The sequence below is a fragment of the Pocillopora verrucosa genome, chromosome 12, assembly GCF_036669915.1.
Source record: "Pocillopora verrucosa isolate sample1 chromosome 12, ASM3666991v2, whole genome shotgun sequence".
NCBI lineage: Eukaryota > Metazoa > Cnidaria > Anthozoa > Scleractinia > Pocilloporidae > Pocillopora > Pocillopora verrucosa.
The window spans coordinates 11,891,616-11,912,296 of NC_089323.1; the positions used below are offsets into that span (position 1 = coordinate 11,891,616).

At 36.5% G+C, this 20,681-nt stretch overlaps 1 long non-coding RNA gene across 1 annotated transcript; it reads left to right on the top strand.

The window, feature by feature from the left end:
• Positions 1-3,841: 3,841 nt before the first annotated feature.
• On the top strand, positions 3,842-7,061 carry LOC131768729 (uncharacterized). Its single transcript, XR_010715792.1, has 3 exons — positions 3,842-3,953; positions 5,759-5,803; positions 6,999-7,061. It is a non-coding gene; the product is annotated as an uncharacterized lncRNA (long non-coding RNA).
• The last annotated feature ends 13,620 nt before the right edge of the window (positions 7,062-20,681 follow it).

Sequence of the window (20,681 nt, forward strand, 5' to 3'; positions counted from 1 at the left end):
CTAAGTTCTAGTGTTTTCTTGTGACTCAAGTAAGTAGATAAGTATAGTGCCTCTTTAACACAGTGAGTCTTGTGAAGATTCCACTGGGAACAAAAAGTAGAACTGACATTGAATAAGAAGCAAGAACAACACTTCTCATTCATGAAAGTTTGAATTGTTGTTGTTTGTCATGTTTCATTCTTTTTCATGCAGAGCGTGTCTTGGATCTGTTTCATTATTGGCAGGCCTTGGTTCTCTTCAACATGCATATTGTTTCTTATCAGCTTGCTGTTAATGGTAGAGGTTTACACAACAAACACTCTGACAAAGGGCTAATGCTTGAAATGTTTTGAAACTCTTAAGGTGGCCAATTAACATTATCAACTCAGTTAATAAAACCAAATTATCTTGTTAAACTCCACCACTGATGCAGCATCACAGATTTTCAGAGAAACTTACCCCCTTTAGGTCTGTAGCTATCCTTCCTACTATCTGAGAATACCTTACACTACATTACCTAGTGTATTTGTAATAGATGTTATAAAGTATAAAACACAAATAGTGTGTAATGTGAAAAGGTAGCTTTGCACTTTTACCTGGATGCCAATCATCACAAGTATCTGGATCTAGTTTATGATATGCCTCATTCTCACATTCCACAAGCTCTGCTATCCTGCATGAGTGATTTTAAAATGTAAAATACTTTTGAATCTACTTTTTGCCAAATTGTTTGTTCACTTTTTGTAGAGCCCAACATGAACAATGTCACTGATCTTACAGTTCCAGTAAGTAGTCATACACACTGAGTGTGTATCACACAATTATCACGGCCAAGGCTTGAAACTAAAAACTCCCCTCCAGAATCTAGCACACAAATCATTCTTCCATTGTCTTTCCCATTTATTTTCTACCTTTCCATGCTATGTTTTATACGTTCTGAGAGAGGAAAAGGAATTTTTTTCGGTGTGTAATGACAGCGACATGCTAACCCAACAACAGTTTTATCATTGGCAGACCACCATGAGCCTCGCTAGGTGGAAGGTATCTGTTGACATGTAAGATGAACTGGAGAAACCAGTCAATCATTGCGTAATTCATAGTAATAATTTCAAAGCATATTAACGAATGAAACCAATTGCATTGAGGCAGCTACTTGAAAGCTTTCAGGGGTTATTATCATCGTCTTTTTTTTTTGTTTGATTTTTTTGCAAATTTAAAAAGAGATACTACTTCTAATACACTTCACCAACGTTTGTGGAGTTTTAACGGGCGATAGATTATTCTGATCTTCCTTTCGCCAAGTATCCAAAAGGGTACTGAGTTCAGAGGTGCTTCAAATAGACAATTTACCTCAACGTGCAGAGTTTCGAAGATCGAAAAGCCCGCCATTTTGATCCGAAAGATATGATACAAGATTACATGGTCTTCCTCTTCGAAAGTGATATCACTTTTCTCGGCATAATTACTCTGATATTACTGCGAGTGATTTTGTTGACTGTGTCAAGATCAGATGTAGTTCCTGTGTGTAAACTATATTTACGACGAAGTTTAGTCACATGGCGAGTTCCAACACAACACGCGCTAAGTCCCAGGCTATTATCAAATTTCGCGTGGAATGCCTAGTTGTTATTGACCTCTAACCAGTCTTTTTTATCTTGCAACTCGGTCGGCTGTGATCTTATTTGGAATGGTTCACCTTTAACGACCAAAAATAATCATGACAAATGAATGACCTCCATTGTATTTTGCCCCACTTCACTTTTGATTATAGTTTGATAAATTTTTTAAGTGCTTAAGAGGAAATTAGAGTACCACAACTGAAGTTCAGAAAGGTACACACAAGTTACTTAAACAGTTTATGTTATGAGTTTACGTTTTCTTCTTTGAAGGCTCATCACCAGATGATTACTTTGACAAGTTGAGGCAGTTTTTCTGTGTAGGGTATGGAGTAGCATGGGGATCTGGTTTTCATACCATGTTTACCCCAATTGTCGTTTCTGAATTTTACAGTAAATGTCTTACTTTTTTGGTCCATCACTTTCTGTCATTTGTCCTGACTTTCTCTGATACTTGTCTTCCGAATTTTTCAAACGGTTCATTAACAGAACAAACCTGCAAAAATTTTCTCCGGCATCTGAACCTTGGAATATATTGACCGATCAGTTTGACAGGTATGAAACCATCGTTTGGATTCTGCTATATTTACTCCCCTGGTCTGGGAACCAAACGATCTTTACGTAAGGATATTAAAACGGTTTTCAAATGAGGTCCGCCAAAACAAAGCAAAGTACTCATTACCAGCCACAAAATCAACAAATGGCTAATCACGCAAGTAAACAGACAATCAGGCAATCGAGCAATCAGAATTATGGACAATTCCATACCGTTAAACGTGGAAGTCGTTATTGGTATTTTACTTGGTTCTCGGGGCAAGTTTTGTTTGCCAATCGCACTGCAAAGCAATGCAAAACCAAACAAATATTTCCAATTTTTTTTGGTTTCTCCACTGTTTTCCTTTCTGCTGGTAATAGGTTGGATCAACAGCTAAAGAACCTTGAGGGCGGTCGGCCAACCCCGATGGTCTCCTGACAGCAGAATGTATATTGCCTTCCTCTGCGATTTGCAAAAGAAGCGTCGAGAAGACTTGCAATTATCCATGCATGTCAAGTGCTAAGAACGGTCGTTTCTCTTACAACTAATGAAGAAATATGCAGGTAATTCATTGATATGTTTGAGTACTAACAGTCAACGATAAGACGCCCGATTAGACCTAACCAACATATCGTAATGAAATGATTGTAGTGTAGGCTTTCTACGGTATCATTTTGACTCATGTCGTGTCAATCATTCTTTAGATGGACAAGCCATTGCAAAACAGTTTTGTGCGCAAATCACGAAGGCAACGGGAGCCATTAAACGGCTGTTCAAGGAGTACACAGGACAAAACGTTGACATGGTGGGTTGTTAATACCCCTCCATAATTGTTTATGAAATTGCAACTCTTCGTAAGTGCTTATATGAATGCATTATGAATTCACTCGAAAAATTGTTGTAAATTAATCACACATACATATGCATGCATAGGGAGCCCTGAACGAAAAAAATCTACATATATATGTATATAATTTATTCGCCCGTCGGGAGGTCCGTATTGGGTAAAACTGTGCCCTCTGTCTTGAGTACTCAAGAAAGAGGGCACAGTTTTTCCCAATACGGACCGACCCCAGGCTGCTGAATAACATTTTACATTTTACTACATAAACGAGTCCTCACATACATTCATAAAGTAGTCTGGAACATACCAGAAGCTTACAAAAGAACTATTTTAGTAGTATTACTTAATGACTGTGTCATCAACTGCGTCACTTGATGTCAGCATGAATAAGCAGTCTGGGGATTATTAGAAGCTTATATTTACAACAACAATTACTCATAACAATAGATTCTGCCGAACAAAGTCGAAATTCGCTAAATATAAGTATTCCTTTCGCGATGACAAAAACCGAAAAAAGGAAGAAGGTGCCGTTAACTTTGCATAAAGATGCATTTCTTTCTTTTTTCAGTTTTTGTCATCACGGAAGGAATATTTATATTTAGAGATTTTCGACTTTGTTCGGCAGAATCTATTGTTATGGGTAATTGTTGTTGTAAATACAAGCTTCTAGAAATCTCCAGACTGCTTATTCATGCTGACACCAAGTGACGCAGTTGATAAGTTGATGACGCAGTTATTACGTAATACTACTAAAATAGCTCTTTGTAAGCTTCTGGTATGTTCCAGAACACTTTGTGAATGTATATAAGAACTCATTTATGTAGAAGTAGTTGTTGTTATTGTCGGGAGTGACCGACTGCGAAGAAAGCTATACCTTGAGAGAGAGCTCTGGTGGAAGATTGCTAATTTCATGAAACGTTAGCGGAAAATGTGAGTTTGGCTCAGTGGTGAACTGAGATATAGACTGTAGTGGGCTTAGGTAAGTTTATCGAGGATAATTATTGAAGTGCCTTCAGGAGTCGCCCCTTATTTAGTTTATTAGTCGTTGTTTAATGAAGTAGTTAAATAGGATTGCAGTATTTTTCTGTCGGTTAGATTATACCGTAACACTATTCGTTCTCAGAGAGACTCCTTAGAGAAAGGTATTTTTTACCTGCTGATGATGTGCCGTCCATAATTAATCATCGCCGATGATCATTATGTCCATTGTTTCGATTCCGTTGTTAAATAATTATTTTAAACCTTATGCTTACCATTATCTCGGTATATTAAGCGTTTTTGGGCTAATACTTTGCTTCTGTATGCTTTATCTATGATAAAATGTTTGTGAAATAAGCTTTGCTTATATGGTTCTAAATCTAGGTGGTCGTTATAGCTGAATTATATTTGCATATTTACCCGTTTTCCTCTTTACGAAAAAAGGAAAAACTGCTTAAGTATTTTGTTTTAAAATCGTATATTAAATGGGAAGAAAACAAACAAACAAACAAAAAATGAAGTGAAGAATAACCCGTGGGGGAGATCATACAATTCTGAGGTAGTAAATCTTATTGTTATCAATGGATGGGAAACACACCGTGAGCTAGAATATGAAAAAAAAAAAAAAAAAAAAGATCATGTTGGACATTTTTCTTTGCAGCACCTGTCGGTTAAATGAACTGTTTTGTATTTTGGTTAATTTGCATTATTTGCTCTTGGTCTCTCGTTCTTGAGAAAACGCTTACTGCTGATAACTTAAAAAAATAAAAGATAAAATGATGGTGATGATTGAAAATAATTATTACAAATGAAAAGAAGACGAAACAAACCAAACGAAACAACAAAATTGAAAAGCAAAAACGTGACAAATGATAATAATAAAATAATAATAATAATTTAAAAAAAACGTTAAGAGAAAAATTGTGGAAGAGCTTAAATTTCAAAATTTCGCCAAAGGACTGTACCAAAACAGCTATTGGTTATTTATTAAAGAAAGACATTTTTCTTGAGTTACCACAAGGAGTCGAAACTCGAACCTCCGGGTTCCGCGGAATTCGAGAGCTATTGGCTAAAATAGTCTGATGACGCAATTAAACTTTATGTTATTTGTCCCCAGATGGCTGCATGCTTCAAGAGTCTGTCACTTGATTGGCTGATTTAAAAGAATGATGTTGTCATGGCTTTAATTTGTGTTCATCTGAAAGAATAATATGCTAATTTGCCGATCAGATCTTCGTTTTAGAAAACATTGAGGCTATGTGAACATTTATCCATCCAGAGATTATCGTTATTCATATTTATATCATGACTGGTATTTATTTTTTTTTTTACTATTACAAGTATCACCGTCATTATTATCGTATATACTATTATCATTTTCTTTTCTATTCCAAGAGACCGGTCTTTTTCCCGCGAGTAACTATCTTTTTTCTCAGAGGGTTTCTCTCTAAAACACCTTGCATCGAAAGTAATTGCTCATTTGAAACGCGTTGAACTTTTGATGCTGAACTGTGCTCTATCAAATTTCATATCAACAAGTCTCGGTTTTTGTCGAATTCAGTCTCTTTTACCGTGTTGGAATGAGTATCTGTAAGGAGCAGATTGGTGATAAAATTCTCGTTAAGCTTGCCTATTCAGAAGTCACTTCAAGTGGCTTCGGGAATGCTCTGACGAACAAGTAACATAGTTAATCAAAATGCATTTAGGAATAATTCAATTTCTATTCTATAGTTTTCTCAGTTTGATACGAACTCCAATGCCAAAATTGATTAAAAATTCCAAATTGATTATTTTTTACTTTTTCAGATTGTACAAGCGTTTTGAGTCAGATCACTGCCAAGTGCAAGAAAGGTAAAGTGTTCCTTTTTTTTATCTCCCTTACAAGTTTATTAGAAATGCCACAATATTATTATACAGGTGTAAGTGACCAGTAATTACAATACAGCAAAATAAAATACCAAAAAAAAAAGAAAAAGAACAGTCATATTTTTATCATAAGACAGACATATTCAACACGATAACTCTCATGGACGTTTTCAAAATTACTTTGCCCATTTCATGCTGGCAGCCGGCGCTTTTACAGTACCATCTCTTTTTTTCTACAACTCAATGCCACTCAAAGCACAGGTAGAGCAATGGATAACAAAGGCCCATACGAGAAGGACATACGCGTATTTATGCGAGTATGTCGACGTATGTCGCTTGATACGTGCGCATGGTACTTCTTTACAATATCCCCTTATCTTTGAGCTGCACTGTGTATATCAGAACATTTTATTGTTGCTTATGTCAACATAAAATCTTCATTCTAAGTTCTAATGGTGAAATATCAAATTGCACAACAAGTTTTCAAACGCAATTTCGATCGTTTCTCAATAGCTTGTGACCATAGTAGCATCATCATCATCATTATCGTTATTGTAATTACTACTTTGGTATTTTTTTGGTATTTATTTTTTCCTCCATTTCAACAGATTAGAGTCTAATGAATAATTACAAGTAAGATAACAGGATGGAGAAGGGCATAATATAGCAAGCTAATTAGATGCCCTTCACCTTAAATTACATTTTTTCATACAGTAAAAAGACGCGATACAATAATATAAGATATAAGATACAAAGATAAAATACAAATATAATTATTACAACAACAACAACAACAACAAGTCTTCATTTCTCACAAAAAAGGAATTACAATGAAACAAGAAAAATGATTAAAATGAACAGGCAAAATAAACAAAGTTGCATCATTTTGGAGACTGGAGTTAGGTTTTCGAGCTACTATTGCTATCATTGTTATTATTTATATGATTATTTGTTACCTTTGAATTATTGGTTGAAAGTCAATCGGTCACTGTGCTGTATCAGTAGCTTTATCAGTAGCCAAATGCAGTCTCAGACTGCCTATCGTTCCTTTATCGGTGGGAGAACTTAACTAGGCAGCACAACAATCAGCGGATTGCTCACTTTCCTACCAAAAGAGGAACAATTTGACTCATTACATTCGATTTTGATTACTTTTTACCTTTTTTTTGTTTCCACAAAGATTGTCATGAATCCCCAGATTGTTCTACTGCTCATGCTGGTAGCCGTCCCCTGCACATCTGCATGTATGTTGCTATTGCCATTTTGTAATGTTTAACTTCTAGTCAACCGAGTGATTCCCTATGAAACCTTACAACCAAAAAAAGTTTAGCATGATAGACGCAATACAAATTCCAACCCTATTCTGAACAGGCTTTTCTATATCTGAAGGAGACCTTGAAGGAGTTAACCCGTTACTCCAAATTTTGACAGAAATGATACTCTAAGTACTTGTAACAACCGGTCTAAACCATTCAACATCTCATGCTGGCGTTAGTCGAGTCAGTTAACTTCTGAATTGTGTATGATGCAGGAAATTTAATTTGTACTCCAATCGTTTTGTGAGAGTTTCAGTAAATTGGAAGGCTTTATCTCTCATCGAGAACAAAGGGAAACTAACCTTTGCTACTGCTATCATTGTTATTATTTATATGATTATTTGTTACCTTTGAATTATTGGTTGAAAGTCAATTGGTCACTGTACTGTATCAGTAGCTTTCTCTGTAGCCACATGCAGTCTCAGACTGCCTATCGTTCCTTTATCGGTGGGAGAACTTAACTAGGCAGCACAACAATCGTGTTTGTAGCTATCAAGAAATTGTATCCGGCTACATTCGGGACGGAGTCAGACCTTCTTAGGCGCCCTTCGGATAAAAAAATTCGCACGGGCTGTTTTTAAGTAAACTTTCAGAAACTATGAATCAACGAATGGGTTATTAAATACAGAACTCGATAAAATCACAACCATAAACTAAAAAAATTTAAAGTGGAAGTTGATGGTTATCAAACTTTGTCTTTGACAAAAAAATATAGGAAAAAAAACTATATTTTCCAAGAACCCCTCATTTGCAAGAACACCTCCAACACAGCGAAATTAAGCTGTGACGTAAATCACATGCAGAGGTAGTTTTACAAAACTGAACTGGCTATTGGTTGGTCTTTAGCGGCGATTTCATATACGAGATGAACTCCTTTTGTATCTTATCGTTGGAAAAAATCAAACGCATAAGTTGGGAGACCAGAAATGATGATTTGTACTTTGCGACGTAAAATGCTCTACATGATAAATTTTTAAAGCAACCATTATTACGCATGCATGTAGTGAATAAACATTTCGAGATTTCTCGAGTATATTGAGTTCCCCAAGCGTTAGCATATTAATTTGAAAAAAGCTTTTCTAGAAATATAGTCATGCGCCCATCGGCATTGCCTAAATTGACTGTATTAATTGACCGCGAAAAGGCGAAAACGCGAACGGTCGCAAATTTCCTTTGTTTTGATGTGTAAAGTGTCGAACAAAAAGCAGATTTACCCTCGTCAAATGGCGTTTTAAAACAGCTGTATCTTCCTCCGTTTGATATTTTCCTCTTTTGTAAGCGTGAAAGCAGTAGGAGAGGGATCGGGAAACTCAGAAAGCGCACAAGTAAGATTTGGGAAGGTCGTGGAGGTATGAAGTCTAAATAAATGCCTTTTTTAAGCTTGTTTTCTGGATTTTTCGTAAACTTCCCTGATTAATTTTTCGTTTCAGCTTACTTATCTATTCTATTTCAAAGCAATGTAAAGACGAGGACGGAAAACAATGTTCGGTCCTTTCAACAATCGTAAACAAAGTGTTTGAGCAATCAGGTATATGAGGTGTAATAATCAATAGCCGCATATCAGAAGTCTTCAGAAAGAAAGTATTCTGTCTTCAGAAAGCTGTCAAGAAAGCTAGTAATCTTGGCGGAAGGCAATTAAACGCACTTCTTGATATGTTGAAGTATTAAAAGATGATTTCAAGAAGTGGATTGAAACAACAAAAACGGAACAAAAACGGAACAAAAACCAAAGTCAGCTGGTCACCTCCTGCTTGATAGTGAGGCTGTATAAGATATGGAGGAAAGGAACTGATCAAACATGTTCACCGATTTCAGTTTATCTTTTTTTTCATATATATTTAAAAAGCCTTTCTGTCAAGACAGCTAAAATTCACGGATATTCATAATATCAAAAATAGTATAATGCCGAGTCCTTGTCTTCCTTTTTTCAAAATCAGTCTAAAAGTAAAAGAAGAAAAAAATGACACAGAGAGACCAAGGGTCAGCGGCATCTCTCTCCTTTCACGTTGACGACAGAGATTAAAATTTAGAAAGGGTATCTGTGTTAGCAAGAGCTTGCGAGTTGCTTGTTTGTCTGCTTATCGGTTTAAACATATTTAGCGCAGGAGAATTTTTAGTTGTTTGTTTTTGCTATTGTTTCTGTTTTTTCCAATTGCAAACGCAATAAACAAATCCTGGTTAATATGAGATTGTTTTCTTTTCTCTCAATGTACGAAACATTCTCATGGAAATAATAGCTCAACGTAAGTAATCTTTTGGATATTTTATTAATTTGTTAACTTTTAAGTGAAAAACAATATGTTCGCTTATTTAATCACATATTTATTCTATGTCATTTATATTTTTCTGTAATTATTTCAGTGCATTGGTAATCACACTTTTGTCACAGAAAAGAGTATCAGCCACCTGATTGAGGCATTCATGCTTGTGGGCGTGGAATTTTTTTAGAAAGTTTTTTTATATTTTTTTTAACAAAACTAACTGTTGAAAGTCTCTAATATACAAAAGCAGTTAACTAAAAAAACTCAATGTGTTTTATGTTTTCCCATTAAGTTTTGAAATGAGGATAGTTTGACGTCCTTAATTTCACGTTTCCAGGGCGAGGACCCTTGTTTCTGTATATAACGGCTTTGTTTTATTTGCCCTGGCGAACGTGCTCACAGGTCACCAAGTTTTTGCAACACGACTTACAATAGCTCTTCCTTTTCAGGAGGAGAATGAAAAATAAAACAGTGCGTACCTTCGCTGTCAGGGCGTTGATATAGATCTTTTGGGAATTTTTAAAAAGTACAGGGGAGGATTAAGTCGGCTGCATCATTCACTATGATAATACAACCTGCATGTCCAAAAGAAAAGCATTTAAATATTTTGATTAAATTTCTGGCACTGTATGGGAAATATGTCATTACTCTTCCCACTTTGCTATGCTTTGTTAACACGGGGATGTGATAGCCGGTGATTTTTTTTTTCTTTCCTTTCTCTATGTTTTTCATGGACTGCACTTCGGAAACATCAGGAAGTAAGTGCTACTTCAATTTCTTAATGTAGATGTTACTCCTAACATGTCACATGACCAAAAAGCTGCCAACCACTCCCATTCTATACCCTTTCTACGGGCTGAAAACTAATAACGACAAAAGAAAAGATAAGGAGGCGTTGTACTTAATTCAGAAATCAAGATTTGCGTTTCGGCCTGGACAATAACCCATGTTTCAAGGTCACACACTGAATCCTAAAACTTAATGAATAATTTACTTTAGCCTCCCTTCAGGACTCACTTAATTTTGCTTTTGCATTGTTTTGAACAACAGATGCTTGTTAAAATTAGAAAAATAACTTTATCTTGTGGCATCATATTTAACTTTGAATGTAAGTTAGCGTGGATTTGAGTCCATTCAATGTTAAGGGTTATTTTTTTTCCTTCTTATTCTCTGCAAAGGAGATATCAAAGTGTTATATATAAATAAATAAGAAGAGGGGCTACATTTCTACATATTTTCAAATACTGAATGCATCAGTGTACAGAATCATTTTCCTTTTCGCTGTTATGCTGGTTTTGAATTCAACCAAAAAAATTAAAAAATGGGATCAGATAGTCATTAGCAATTGCACGTCCTGAGGTACTGTTTACTTGGAAATCATTGATATAGACTGTATGGATTGGCACTTGGAATGAACAGTATATAAAGGAAATCAAAGGAATCCATACGGAGCAGCTTATTCTTACAAAGCCATGAAAATTTCATGACTTTACTTTAAAAAGCTTCTCTCTAGATAATTGACATCTCAAAGTCTTTGGCTAAAAACGTGTGAGCCATGAAAGGGAGATGGGGTCGAAAATACGAGACAATTGTTGGTTTCCTAACGCCTGAGGCCTTGAAATGAGTCTTGCTTATTGTGTGTCGTGGACGTTTTGCGAATTGCATCTCGTTGCGTTTAAACACTTAAGAGAACAAATAATCGCCCCTGCCCTTTTGAGCACAAAGTAAGAAAAATAATGAAGAGAAAAAAAAATGGATAAAAGATCAAACAAAGATTGACTTTTGATTGATTACTAGAACGCTTAAGATAAGTCCATCTTGTTAATTCCTATTTCTCGAATTGCATCATATGGAAGAAAACATATTTCCATGAAAAGTGATGGCCAGCTTACTGACACCCGTACTTATGCAGGAACCCACGATTTAGAAAGAACATGTTTTCCGAATTTATTTGCAAGGAAAAACGCTAACATGTCTTCTAGACAGTCTAACAAAAGTAAAACACGATGATTTCTCTTTTAAATCCTGAGTACAATATTTCTTTCACTGGAAACCTTTTAGTAATCAAATCTGTTGGTGAAAGATTGGCGAACACTGGCTTCGTTCTGTTTCAAATGTTTGAGGTAGGACGCAAGAATAGCCTCGGTCCATAAAATGTAATAACCGGACAAAATTGAGTTTATTCGGCGACACACACTTTATGCAGGGTAAATAACAATTTGCAGTAATGGCTACATAAACTTAAAATATATCTTAAACAGGTAATTTTGAACTGCAGAATAAAAGAGAAATGATTCAGCACATTATTCTTAGCTGATGTGAAGTGATTTATTGGAATCTGATCACTATAGGTAATAGTCTAGCAGTAAAAAAAAATTATAATAACTTGAGGAAGCTTGGCTGACAGCAAAAATTTGAAATGAGTTTTTCAGTTGTTTGTAACTGTTTCAGAAAGCATTTTTGTTTATGGTGGAAATAAAAGATATCTTTGTCATATATCGATAACTTTGAAGTGTGCAATACGCAAAGATGGAAACCTATAATGAGGCTAGAGAGCTTGAGGATAAGTATCCTAAAATCAAAACCCTAGAAATAGAATACCCTGGTCGCTTTTAAAAACAAATGAACAAATGACGAGGCTTAGTACCACCGGTCATCTGTAATACTGAATTTTGCGTAGAAACTCTAAAAAGTTTTCTCAAATTTAACAGACAATTAAATTGATGACAGAACAGAAATAATTACTCAGGTTATTGTTACAAAGAGATATATTTGATTTAAGTTACTAAGGAGACTGTCTAACTATGATCATAGCACAATTCCTAATTTATTGAGAAAAAATGTTTCTTTTTCGTTTCCTTTTCTCGAATCTACTAAACTTACTGTTCACACCAGGAAATAATTAGGAAATCTTTATGAGAGATACAATTTTAAAAACAACACAAGAAAAATGACTTTCCTGCGTTCTTGTGTTCTGCCATCATACTTGTCCGATTCTTACACGAAAATCTTATCAATCATTCCTTTTTCTCTGTGATAGATTCAAGATTGTGGCGTTGGTGGAGGTAAGGACAACAGAAGCTGAAGAAAGTCATTAACATGTTTCAACCTAAGGTTGACAGATATCTTGATTCTCCAGCCTCACGGAGATACAAAAAACGTGAGTATTTTGTAAAATACGAGCAGAATCTAGGAAACGAGATTCTAGAATATCTTTATCACGTGCTCTAGCGGGAGAATACGGAGAATATCCATTAAATAATCAGAGAGAAGCTTCTTTTTTTCTTTTTTTTTTTGTTTTAAGAGAGAGATTTTTGTTGGGAAGGTTTAAATTTTATCATCTTAAGATCATTGCTTTCTTTTTCTTAACATAATTTTTACTTCTTGATTTATTGTCGGTTGTCTTCCTTTGACTGGCCTGATATTACAAACCCAATTCAGTTCTCAAGAAAGAAAACTGGCTTTTGAAACTGCTACAGCAACAAAGAATCCCATACGCAGACAAAAGTTAGGATAATGATGTTTTTTTTTTTGTTTTAAGTGAAATCTAGTCAAAAGTTGGGCGGTTAATAATCACTGGATTAAGAATTAGGAAGGCATTGAAAATGTTGCTGAGCTAAAAACAGCATCTTCTAATGCATGGTTCAGCTCAGCTGATTACAGTTTCTCATGGTAATAGTGATTTCAGGCATAGAGTCAGGATAAATCCTTTATTTCATTGATAATAATTTGTCCTCCTAAGAGGTATGTAAATGAACAATTAGATCTTAAGTGTTCTCTGTTTTGCTAGGTTGTAATTACCCTGTTTACATTTATTGGCTTGAAATTAATCAAACTCTAATGTAGGCGCAAGAATTTGTATTATCATTTTTTGTTAGTGTTGGTGTTTCATAGTTTCGTGTTAGGTGTTTATTTTCTCGTCTTCCATTAGTGTCCTTTGTCAGTTACCAGTTTTGTACTTGTTATATTTATTTGCATATGGTATATATATTGGTTGCGCGTAATTTATTTGGTTAGTTGTCTAGTTTGTGAAAATTGTCGTTACATATCTAGCTCTGGGTTTCATGTTTTCGTCTTTGGTTTGGTCACATTCGTCTTGTAAGTATCCTTGTTTATTTCGCTTTGTCGTTTTCCAGTACTTTCACTCATACGATGTAAGTTACTTTATGCTCATTCGCGTGATTGTAATTTTGTCATTTTCGATAGATAGATAGTTTAATCTCAAATGCATTTGCAGCCCGAGGGCTGAATTACACATTTTTACAATCCAAAAAATTTAAAATTTAAAATTCAAAAACCTAATTACACGTCTTATTATACCAGCAATTTACAATATAATAACATAATAGTAAATTAAATAAAATACATTAGCTATAAATGTAAACTAATTAAAATAAATTTAAATTAATTAAAAGTATCTACATTATCATTATCATTATTATTACTATAATTATCACGCGTGCCGTAACAAAAATAAAGGATATCGTATCGATAAAAATCTAGCCATTAAACCTCCTTGCCATAGCAAATATAAAAGTGTTCATCGTTCTCGAAGTGCGAAGGCGTGGCATATTAAATTGGCGCTTATTTTTGAAGTTATAGCTGGGTTTATGTATGGGTGGAAGAAGCGCCTTTAACTTGTGGCTAGGGTTGTCTAAGATACCTTTAAAAAGCTTCTGACATAGAAATTCGTAATGTTCTAAGATGGGTCGTATTCCTAAATCTTGAGCAACCGCGCAATCACCCGCAGTTATAATGGAAATTGACCGTTTCTCAATACGTAAAAGCTCATTCTTCAGATATTGCGGAAGCGCATTATAGAAGACAGGTATCGCGTACTCTGTTACAGATCTTACACATGATGTGTAGAAAAGTACTAGGTCTTGTAAGGGAACCCTAGCTCTCTTTAGTTGCACTAAAAAATACAACCTCTTACTGGCCTTTTTGATTACTTCTGATATATGACTGTTCCAGGTCAAGTCGCTAGCTATATTAAGGCCCAGGAGCTTTACGCTACCAACTACCTCCAACTCTTTGCCTTCAATTACTATGGGATCAAAGAACCCGGGCCTTTTAGAAAATGAGATCCGAAGCTCTTTGCACTTATCAGAATTCAAGTGAACTCTATTTTCTCGTGACCACTCAATAACACAATCTGCTATATTTTGGGCGTGACTTTCACTCTCTTTTGGTATCATCTCCGAGGCTGTTGTATCATCAACGTATTTCCATAGTGGATACGCGATTTCAAGGTCATTTATCATAAGCACAAATAACCATGGGCCCAATTTTGTGCCCTGTGGTACTCCGGAGGGCACAGATCCCCACTCCGAAAAGCACTCCGCAGCCAGCTTAATTCTTTGTGATCTATCAGAAAGAAAGTCAACTATCCAATTGGTAATACTAACTGGCAATTTACACTTAGTACGCAGTTTTCTAATCAGAATTTCATGGTCGATAAAATCAAAGGCCTTTCGATAATCAAATACGATTGTTCTTACAGTAGCGCCATTTCCATCAGTGTTAATTGACCAATTATGTAACATGCTAATTAAGGCCATAGTCGTGGAAGAGTTTGGTATTGCCCCGTATTGGCTGTCGTCAATGATACTCATAACTGCTGGTTTGACGTAGTCGTCCACAATAAACCCTTCTGCGACCTTAGAAATGCATGGAGTAAGCGAGATAGGTCTTAGGTCCTTTTTCAGTTCCTTTACTGATTTCTTTTTGGGCAGGGGTGTCACGTCAGCCAACTTCCACATTTTTGGTAAATGCTGCTCGGAGTAGGAGGCATTAAGGATTTCTGTCACTGGGAAAGCCACTGCATCTGAATATTCCTTCAGTAGCCAATTGGGAATTCTATCAGGCCCACACGCTTTCCCAGGGTTAAGGTGAGACAGAACCTTCTGAACACGTTGTTCACCCACGTGCAGGATCTCTGGTGTTGTATTCGCCTCCATGGGGAGAAACTCTAGTGGAGTTGGCAGTCTGTACTCCTCCAGCGGTTCTAAAAACGCGGCATTGATGGTGTTGGCCTTTTCTATTAATGACAATTCTGAAAAACCTTCCACGTCAATCTGGCTCAGAAGGTCGCCATTTTTCCTTTTTGAGCCGCTCAGACGCTTTACTTCGTCCCACCATTTCTTTGGGGCTTCTTGTCTTAAATTCTGAATTCTCACTTCATAATATTTAGCTCTGCATGCCTTTCTTTCCCGGTTAACCAGATTTCGGAAGAACTTGAATTGGGCAGAGTCGCCGCCATATGATTTGAACGCTTTTTGTCTTTTCAGAATCATTGACTTCAGCTTATGGTCAATCCAAGGAGCGTCCGCACTACAGGTGCGAATTTCTTTCTCAGGCATCAGAATATCAAGCCCTGTATGTACAGCAGTGTGGAAAATCTCCCACTTTTCCTGGCAACTATCCGTAGGAGCGAACAATAAAGGCCAATCAATAGAGGTTAGATATCTCCCCAAGGCAGCCTTGTTACTCTCACGTAAGTCACGCCTTTTAACAACGTGCTTTCTGTTTACATCACGTTTACCATCTTTTGGCGACACAACAACAGCGTTGTGATCCGACAACCCGAGTAGTGCGAGATTGTAATAATGTTCTGAAGGTTGTGACATTTTCTTAAATGGCATTTTCTTGTTCAGTGACGACTAGAGAATTTGTGATAAAAATGTCATGTATATAATAGTAAACTACTCTCTTTCAGACATGCTGCAAGATTTGCTAAGAGTCCTTTGAAGAACTAAGACTCTCCCTGAGCGTTCCTTAGGAAGAAATTGGCCTTTTAAAGAGAATAAATAGAAATTTAGAGGGAATAAATAGAAATTTAGAGGGAAGTGAATCCTAAGAACTTGAAAAAGAGGGCAGGCTAACTCGTTAAAAATTCAACTTTCCTCTTTAACACAGTAAATCTTCGGTGATGCAAATTACTTACTGAAGATGAAATTATTTCATACTCCCTCTCTGGTAAGGCTGCAAATTCTACACTTGCAGCCACGCCAAAGTTCGATAGCGTCCGCTTGGAACTTCTGAAAAGTCTTTGTCATGACTTACATGGCAGTGAACACCTAACTATTTCAGCTGTCACTGCGAAAATTCAAGGAGTTCAAAAAGCTGTTTAAAGGGAAGGCACCCCAGCAACTCATTGAACATTGTTCATATTTATTTATTTATTTATTTATTTAAGACTGACAGATTTCAGTCGCAGAAGTTTTATAATATTCAAGACATATTACAAAACTGTGAATGAAGGAACCATGTATAGAATATGAAGTTTTATAATAAGGTTTGGATTTAACGTGCGCTGTCTTTGGTTAAAAGAGCGTGCTCTATGAGAGTATAGAGCCCAGAACTGAGCTAAAGCTGTCACGCCATCTGCCAAATTGGACTATGTTCGATCTTTTCCGGGACTTCTTTCTAGCTTTTGTGTCGTTAACTAAAAGTGAAATTTCGGAACAAACGAGAAAAGGTTTGCGAAAATGCCAGGCGCAGTAATTTACGTTACTGTAACGTGAGCAGAGACAAAAATCCTCAAAGATAAAACAAAATGGACAGTTAGATTTCACGCTTTGTTAGATTGTCAGTTTACGTAAATCAAACACAGCTAACACTTGTATAATATATAAAGTTTCGTGTTCAAAAACAAAACAAAAAAACAGGAATGATGAAAATTTTACCTGGCATAACTGTCAAAATTCATACTAATCATGACAGTGTCAGAGCGACTACGATCATGCTGAGGTCTATCGCGGCTAGCTCATCATGGCAATCTTCGGTCATCGCAGTGGAGCAAGCCTCAGGAACTAAATCGACTACCCTTCGAGTGGAAAAATAAAAGCTTGCTCTGATAACCTTTCCGATGCGTTGAGTGGAAGGCCACATCAGTCACTGCAGCCGAGTTTTACGGCGCTGTCATTCCGAGCGATCTTCATGTCCTCGGAATTCGGCTGTCATTCAGTCATAAAACACTGGCCTTGAACAGTTTGTTTCTTCTTTTCATGTGAAATAACTTGCGTATTTTTGTGAGCCACGATTGGGCCGAATTTCACTGAACATTTCACTTTCAGATTCTGTATTAGGAACTAAAAAACACTTCAGGCAAAATGTTAAATTCGACATGCCGAACTATTTTAGTTTGTACATCGCCCAGAATGCCGCGACACATCCGGGACCTTTTGCGTAGCCAATAGCGCTAAATTTGAATTCTCGTAATTGAAAACAGGCGAAACAATAAAGAAAATGGCCGAAAATGGCCTAATGCCTAGTGTGTTTTACCAATTTTTACACAACTTAGCCCACTTAGCGATAAGGTACCCTCTGGCTTTTGTGGAAGAGGTGTTCAGCTTTTATTTAAGACGCTCATCCAAGTCGTTGGTCTTCGATAAGTTTTATCAAAATGCGGCCGTTTCGCTCAGCATTCGTATGGAATATGAACTGATTAGTATTCAGATTGATTTTTTCCTCCACAAAAGTACTTCGTGACTTAGGTACCCTCTGGTAAAGTAAGTTTGATATCTCAACCAAGATTTGGTGGAATTTCGCGTTAATACGATGGCCACAAGTGTTATCAAAAAGATCATCTCCAAAAGCTACACCGAAATGTCCTAAAAGCCCTCGAAAGTTGTTCCCTTTGGACTCCCAAGAGAGTTCCAAGAGAGTTTTTACCCCGCCTCTGTAGACAATATGACTCACTTTCGCCTAATGAAGCATTGTTAGGAAGCAGTGTCATGTCACATATGTGCGCCAAATTTAAATTGAAGAGTTATAAACATCTCTGTTAACACACCGTATCATCAGATCACAATTGTGCCTCTTACCGTCCAGATATTGAAATGTTTTCCGTGCAAGAAATGCAGCGCGTTGATCGAGAGCTCTCCTTAGAGCTCACAGAATCCCCGATCAACCCTGCCTTCATTCACATGTCTGCACCTTTAGTAAATGGCTACGATCCACTATACGGGGGCTCGCCAAAACCACATTTAAGACAAAGATTGAATGAAACTAACATTACACTTGACCAAAGATTAACTTGCTTTCTGAACATCGCTTTTACAACCTTCAATCAGGCGTTTTTTTGTTGTCAGTCCGCAACCTCAAGCCTTTCACACTCGAAAACCGTCTGATTACAAGTTACGCTTTTCAAACCGCCCATTCTTCATGACACTATTTTCTAAATTTTTCTATTTCCTATTTTCATGATACTAATTTTTATAATCCCGATAACATTTTGACCAACGGGTGTCTGTCAGTCCATATAAGAATTCGCTGCAAACGAATTTGCCGAACGCTTGGTTAAGAGCGTGGCTATTGTTAATTATTGCTATTGTTCTCTTTATGTCACCTTGGGATTTATTTTACGCATCCAACCGTTTGATTGACAGCAGCTGAAATCTGTCAAGAGACTCATGTATTCTCAAAGCTTTACCTGCTGACCAATCACGACGGACTAGTTCAGGATATGCAAATTATTATGCTTTCCGCTGATTAAATGGGCACTGCAAGTACATTTCGCGAAAGACAATAGCATTCTGGGCGATGATAATAATGCAGAATATGAACTTTGATGGTTTGACATTTCTGACAGCTTTAGTCTTGTACAGCCAATCAGATTATCTGAACCATTCTAACAGAGATTCTGATTGGCTTATTGTAGCGTACTTTATGAGAGTATAGAGCATGCTGACGACACTGTTGTTCGCTTTGGAAATAAAGTTTGTTTTGAAAATTGAAAGTAATTCTTGGGGAATTAAACGGATTCTTTATTATGAAACAAATAGAGAAGCCTTGACTGTCCTCTGTTCTGTTGTAAAGTACTTAGGAAGCGGCTAGAGCACTTCAGAAGTAGGGAGTGTAACTTATTTAATGCAATAACATGTATACAGAATCATCAGGTTTATCAAGCTGATTTCATAGAAGAGTCAAAACTAAATTGTCATCAAAAATGTTGATGGAACGGTTTAAATTTTATTGTTTTAATCCTGAACGTATCCTGAACTATATTGAGTTTTAGTCAAAATCATGGTCGACCATGGACTAATCTGGTTTGAGGTACAATCAGACTATTATTGACCATGATTTACCATGATCTTTCATGGTCCAGTGTGTTTCACTGCCATGGCCGAGCAAGGTCAAACACGTTTTCCAGTCGTGGTCGTATATAGTAAAACAGGTGCAGGCAAGCCATATTGGCCACTATCTATGACCATGGTTGACCATGGTCAAAATTGCCTCATTTAACTTTCATGGTTGACCATGGTCAAACAATGGTTTGATCATTGCCAAACTATGGTTGACCATGGCTGTTAACCATAAAAAACCGTGGTAAAACCATGGATAACCATGGTCTATCCATTGTCCTGACACCGCGGTTAAGTCTGGTTAATGCAGTCATCTATAGGATTTTGAATCCACAGTTTAAAAAGGCCTTCGAAAAGCTATTCAGGTATTGTTGTTACTATGCAAGAATTGTAACAGTAATGAAATATCCGAGAAACAATGAAAATGTGATAACACCGACTCTGTGACTTTCCAAAATGACTGATACATATCTTGTCTCACAACATAAACGCATTCCTTCGCCCTCGAAAAAGGTTGATGAAGCCGTAAACACATATCAAAACTCTAAACTGTGCGTGTGAGTCAAAGAGGCATCTATACACTGCATTTTGAAATGTTTTAAAGTTCTCCTCTAAAAATCATAATTCACAACCATATCAGCAATTATTGTACTACACAAGAGTATATAGTTTATTTGTTCATTCATCGTTTTTAGGCAGGTTTCAATTATACCTTTCACTTTCCTCGCTTTCAAATTAAATCACCGACAACATGTTTGAGACTCTCCTTCCTTTTCTACTTGAATAAACTACCACCTGTGTGTGTCTCGACATTGTAAGACTTGTATTGGGGAGGGGAGGAAGAATTTAAGAAAGCAGGAACTGTTCTACTGAAAACTAAGGTGCAAGGTGCCATTTGAAGACGAGTGTGACTAACAGTGTTATCAAAGATTGTAGAAATTTTTCCTCGATTTAGTGAAATAGTAAATATTACGTTGGTTATAAGTTAAGTTCTGAAAAGGTACTTTGCTTTGTTATGAGAGCTAGAGTAACATACGGCTGGGAAGTTTTAATAAGAGCAGTTCACCAAGAGTGAGACCAATTCGACTTTACCTAGTTATTTACCTTAACTTAGGCATATCAAGGTGTTTCCAGTTACTCTGAACGCAGCGAAAGACCTTCATTCGAAAGTATACAGGGTAAAAATTGGTCGCTTTCC